Genomic DNA, 6,835 nt, shown 5'->3' on the forward strand with positions numbered 1-6,835 from the left:
GTGCCCAACTATCAACTACTAATTTGCACTTCTTTAACCCTTCACCCCATTCTCCCAGCCTCCCAACCCCCTTCCCCTCTGTTTGTCACCAAATTGTCCTCCATATTTGTGAGTTTTCTATTAGTTTGTTCTTTTTGTTCTTTACATACCACATATAAGTGAAATCATATGGTATCTATCTTTCTCTGTCTGACTTATCTCACTCAGCATAATAACCTCTAGGTCCAATGTACTGTATGCTTGAAACTAATTTAAATAAATAAACTTATTTTAAAAAACTTACATTTGATTACTTTAACAATTTGTTTAAAATGCAGTATTTTCTTATTTTATTGTAATATATCGTCATTGTAGAAAATAAAATATAGAATAAAAAATTAAAAATACTCAAAAAATTAGAGATAAATTTTATTGTTGATATTTTATTTTCTTTTAATACATAAATAATTGAGATTACATTGTATAAGAAAAGATAATGACAGTCACTGCTCTGAAGATTTTGCATGTCTTAACTCATTTTATCCTGCCAAAATATCAAGAGGGTGATACTGTTATTAGTTTCATTGCACAGAATAAGAAGCAGAGAGACTCTAAGCAACTTCCTTAGAATCATATAGTTAATAAGTACTGGAACTAAGATTTCAAGACAGTTCTAGGATCTGTTCTCTTAAATCACTGAGTCATGCTGCTTTTTAAAGTAGGGGAAGGTAGAAGAGAGTACAATGCCATAGAAATCACAACAGGCCTTTGAAAAAGTTGTGGATGGTAAAATTACCTACAGGGCAGACAAGTCAAGAGGCATGAAGATTAAAATAACACCTTACAAGGTTGGGGATCTATGAGAAAACTTGATTGCAGTGATGGAGTCAGACACTAGGCTGAAGAAGAGATGAAAAGTGAGAGTTTGTGAATAAACACTATATGAAAAGGGCTTTAAATGTAGAATCTCTTTCCCCAATAGCTAATGAAGTTGAGCACCTTGTCATGTCTATTGGTCATTTGTATGTTTTCTTGGGAGAAGTGTCTGTTCAGGTCCTCTGCCCAATTTTTAATTGGATTGTTTTTTGTTGCTGAGTTGTATGAGTTCTTTGTATATTTTAGATATTAGCCCCTTATCACAGTTGTTTGCAAATGTCTTCTCTCATTCAGTTGGTTGCCTCTTTGTCTTGTTGATAATTTCTTATGCCATGCAGAAGCTTTTTAGTTTGATATAGCATCATTCATTTATTGTTGCTTTTACTTCCCCTGCCTTTGAGGTCAAATTCATAAAATCCTCTCTAAGTAAATGGTCCATGAGTTTATTAGCTATGTTTTTTTTCTATATAATTTAGTGTTTCAGTTCTTATGTTTACATTTCTGATCCATTTTGAGTTAATTTTGGTGTATGGTTACAGAGAGCAGTCTAGTTTCATTCTTTTGCATGTGGCTTTCTAATTTTCTTAGCACCATTTATTGAAGAGGATTTCTTTTCTCCATTGTATGGCTTTTAGCTCCTTTGTCAAAAATTATTTGCTCATATATACGGGGGTTATTTCTGAGCTCTGAATTCTGTTCCATCAGTCCGTGTGTCTGGTTTTTTCACAATAACATGCTCTTTTGATTATTGTCGCTTTGTAGTATAATTCGAATTCAGGCAGAGTGCTCCTTCCAGCCTTGTTCTTTTTTTCTCAAGATTGCTTTGGCTCTTGGGGGCCTTTTGTGATCCCATACGAATATGATAATTTTTGTTCCATTTCTTTAAAAAATGCCATTGGGATTTTGATGCAGATTGCAATAAATCTGTATACGTTTTATGTAAAAAGGTCATTTTAACTATGTCGATTCTTCCAATTCATGAACACAAAATATCTTTCCATTTCTTTGTGTCTTCTTCAATTTCTTTTCATAATGTCCTAAAGTTTGCAGCATGTAGGTCCTTCCCATGCCTCGTTAAGTTTATTCCTAGGTATTTTGTTCTTTTTCTTGCAATCGCAAAAGGATTTTTTTTTCAATTTTTTATGATAATTCATTGTTAGTGTATAGGAACACTATGGAATTTTGTACATTGATTTTGTATCCTGAAACTTTACTGTACATATTTATTGTTTCTAATAGATTTTTAGTGCAGCCTTTAGGGCTTTCTAAATAGATAATTATGTCAACTACAAAGAAAAAGTCACAATTTGACTTGATTTCCAATTTGGATGTCTTTTATTTCTTTCTCTTGCCTGATTGCTCAAGCTCAGACTTCCAACACTATATTGGATAAGAGTGGGATAGGGGTAGCGGACAGCCTTGCCTTGTTCCTGATCTTAAAGGGAAGGTTTTTAGTTTTCTGGCATTAATTATGATATTAGCTGAGGGTTCATCATATATGGCCTTTATTATATTGAAGTACTTTCCTTCTATACCCATTTTATTGTTTTAATCATAAATAGATGCTGCATCTTGTCAAAGGCTTTTTCTGTATTTATTTATGTGATCATGTGATTTTTACTCCTTATTTTGTTTATGTGGTGCATCACTTCACTAGCTATTAGGGAAATGCAAATCAAAACCACAATGATATACCACATGACACCTGTTAGAATGGTTATTATCAACAGGACAAGCAGTAACAAGTGTTGGAAAGTTGTGAAGAAAAGGAAACCCTCATACACTGCTGGTGGAGATGTAAATCGGTAGATTGGAAAATATGGAGCTTCCTCAAAAAAATTAAGAATAGAATTACCATATGACCCAGCAATCCTTCTGAGTATCTACCCCCAAAATTGGAAAACATTTATCTGCAAAGATATATACACCCCAAAGTTCACAGAAGCATGATTTACTGTGACCAAGACATGGAAAAAACCAAAGTGCCCTTCAATAGATGACTGAATAAGGAAGATGTGGTACCTACATAAAACGGAATATTACTCAGCCATAAGAAAGATGGAATACTGCCATTTGTGACAACATGGATGGATCTTGACATTATCATGCTAAGCTAAATAAATCAGACAGAAAAAATTGAGAACCATATGATTTCACTCATGTGTGGGATATAAAACTAAAAGCAACAAAAGAAGAAGACAAACAGACTCATGGGCATGGACAACAGATTAGTGGTTACCAGAGGAAAGGAGGGAGGAAGACAGATAAGGATAAAAGGCGTCAAATATATGGTGAGAGAAGAAAATTTGACGTTGAGTGGTAAACACACAATTCAACATACAGATGAAGTATTATTGAATCATACAGTTGAAACCTATGTAATTTTATTAACCAATGTCACCCCAGCAAATTATTTCATTAAAAATATAGAAACTCTTTCAAGATGTTATGCACTGAAAAATTAAGGGAAATAAAATGGTAGCTTTAGGTGTAAGAGAGACAGCACAGAAAAGAGAATTTTGAAAGCAATTAAAAATATGGTTACCAGAGGGAAGTGAGAGAGAGGAGGTGGATAGAGGTAAAAAGGTCCAATATTTGGTGACCAAAAGAAATAACCTTGGGTGAACACACGATGCAATACACACACACACACACACACACACACGCAGACAGGTTGAATTGTATAGTTGAAACATATTTGATTTTATTAACCAATGTCACTTCAATAATTTAATAAAAAATATGAATGAAGAAATGAAATAATTTAATGGATATTTAACATTTAATTCTCACAACAAACCCATAAGATTAGTGCTATTTTTTCTTCTACACAATAGATGAGGCAAATGAGGATTAAGAGAAGTTATCAGACTTATTCTAATCTCTCATATAAGAGGTCAAACGAAGATTCAAATCTAATCACAAGCCACTAACTAAAATCTTATTTAGAAATAAGCTGAAAGTTATCAACATTCAATTATGAAGAAACAAATCAGGCATCTTCATTAACAAAATTAGGAATCTGCCAATGGTCATGTCCATCATCATGACTCCTAGTTATCATCTATGAGAACAGGAATTTAAAAAAAAAAAAAATTGGTTCTTATGCACTAAACTGAATTTTTTCAAAAGAAAATAAAACATTTAAATACTTTATAATTTGGTTATTTAAAAATTATTCAAATAATGGAATCAAAAGAGCAGAATAATTGGTTGTCAACTCAGGAAATTCTTACCAGGAATCTGACATCACTGGATTTAGCTTTAGGAGTTTTATAAAGGTTGTTTTCGACTATAGAAAAATTTAATAAGTTATAAGATTTTGAGGTTCTTTAAAAGTACAGATAGTCTTTAGGTTGTTTTATTCATCGGCACTAAGTCGTCATTTATTTTTGGCATTGACTATAATGACTTTTGTTGTTTTGTTTTGTTTTTTAAACATGTACGTAATATCTGGAGTCACGTATATTTGTGAGTAAAAGCTTCAGTTTTTTTATATTTAAAAAATAATTTGCTGTCTTTTTTATTACAAGGAAAAGATGTTTAAATATTGATATTGCTGCTATATCTTAATTTGTCATTGCAAATTAAAAAGTATATAGTTCTACCTATCATTATAGACGAAAGACCTCTTATTGTAGTTTAGTTTATGTTGCAAACTTTATATTATATTTATATCCAATATTCCTCATCAAAAATGGTTTACATATTCAGCAAAGCTTAAAGAAAATTTTTTTAAAAAATGTTTTATTATTAGTTTCAAGTATACAGTACATTGGTTAGACTTTTATATAGTTTATAAAATGATCCCACTGATTGCCCTTTCTCTCCTAGGCATTACATTACTGCTGACTGCATTCCCTATGCTGTGCTCCCCATCCCCATGACCATCTATCAACTTCTAATTTGTACTTCTTTAACCTTTCACCCCTTTTTTCCAACCCTCAAACCTCCTGCCCTCTGGCCATCGCCAGATTGTCCTCTATATTTGTGAGTCTGTTTTTGATTAGTTTGTTCTTTTTGAACCTTAGATTCTTCATGTAAGTAAAATCGTATGGTATTTATCTTTCTCTGTCTGACTTATTTCACTCAGCATAATAATCTCTAGGTTCATCCATGTCATTGCAAACGGTAGACTTCATTTTTTTAATGCCTAAGTAATATTCCATTGTATATATGAATGATAAATTTTATCCAATCGTCTATTGATGGGCATTTAGGTTGCTTCCATATTTTGGCTATTGTAAATTGTGGTGCCATGGACATATGGGTGCATAGATCTTTACAAATTATTGTTTTAGGTTGTTTTTTTTTTTTTTCCAGATAAATACCAAGTGCAATTGCTGGGTTAAAACATATACCCATTTTTCATTTTTTGAGAAACCACCATACTGTTTTCCATAGTGGCTGTACCAATTTGCAATCCCACCAACAATGTATGGGAGTTCTCTTTTCTCCACATCCTATCCAACACTTGTTTTTCTTTGATTTATTGATAATAGCCATTCTGACAGGTGTGAGGGTGATATCTCATTGTGGTTTTAATTTGCATTTCTCTGAAGATTGGTGACCTTGAGTATCTTTTCACATGTCTATTGGCCATATGTATTTCCTCTTTGAAGAAACATCTATTCAGGTCTTCCGCCCATTTTTCAATTGGATTGTTTTTTGTTGTTGTTGAGTTGTATGAGTTCTTTATATATTTTGGAGATTAACCCCTTATCAGATGTATCATAAGCAAATATCTTCTCCCATTCAGTCGATTGTCTTTTCATTTTGTTTATGATTTCCTGTGCTGTGCAAAAACTTTTTAGTTTAAGGTAGTCTCATTTGTTTATTTTTTCTTTAGTTTCCCTTGCCCAAGGAGATATGTCTGAAAAAGAAATTACTAGCAGCAATATCCAAGAGATTACTGCTTATGTTTTCTTCTAGTTTTATGGTTTCAGGTCGTACATTTAAGCATTTAATTTATTTTGAGTCTATTCTTGTACATGATGTAAGAAGGTTGTCCAGTTTTTTTTTTTTTCTTCACATGCATCTGTCCAGTTTTCACAATACCATTTATGAAAGAGACCATCTTTACCCCCATTGTATATTTTTGCCTCTTTTGTCATATATTAAGTGAGTGTATAAATGTGGATTAATTTCTGGGCTCTCTATTCTGTTCCATTGATCGATGTATCTGTTTTTACGCCGGTATCATGCTTTTTTGATTACTATAGCCTTATAGGATAGCTTGATATCAGGCAGTGTGATACCTCCAACTTTGTTCTTCTTTCTCAAGATTGCCATGGCTGTTCGGGGTATTTTATAGTTCCATATAAATTTTAGGATTATTTGTTCTAGCTCTCTGAATAATGCCATTGGCATTTTGATAGGAATTGCATTGAATCTATAGATTGCTTTGGGTAGTACGGCCATTTTAACAATATTGATTCTTCCTACCCATGGTCATGGTATACGCGTCCATTTATTTGTATCTTCTTCAATTTCTTTTTTCAACGACTTATAATTTTCTGAAAAAAAGATCTTTTACTTTCTTGGTGAATTAGATTCCCAGGTATTTTACTGTTTTTGATGCAGTTGTCAATGGGATTGTTTTCTTAATTTCTCTTTCCAGAAGTTCAACATTGGTGTGTAAAAATGCCACTGACTTCTGAATATTGTATCCTGCTACTTTACTGAATTCATTGATCAGTTCTAACCGTTTTTTGGTAGAATCTTTAGGATTCTCTATATATAGTATTATGTCATCTGCAAATAATGACAGTTTTACTTCTTCCTTTCCCATTTAATACCTTTTATTTCTCTTTGTCTGATTGCTGTGGCTAAGACTTCCAATACAATGTTGAAGAGGAGTGGTGAATGTGGGCATCCTTGTCTTGTTCCTGATCTTAAGGAAAATGCTTTTAGCCTTTCCCCATTGAGTATGATGTTAGCTGTAGGTCTGTCATATATGGCCTTTATTATGTTGAGCTAT

This window comes from Pteropus vampyrus, unplaced genomic scaffold (genome assembly GCF_000151845.1).
Source record: "Pteropus vampyrus isolate Shadow unplaced genomic scaffold, Pvam_2.0 Scaffold70, whole genome shotgun sequence".
Classification (NCBI taxonomy): domain Eukaryota; kingdom Metazoa; phylum Chordata; class Mammalia; order Chiroptera; family Pteropodidae; genus Pteropus; species Pteropus vampyrus.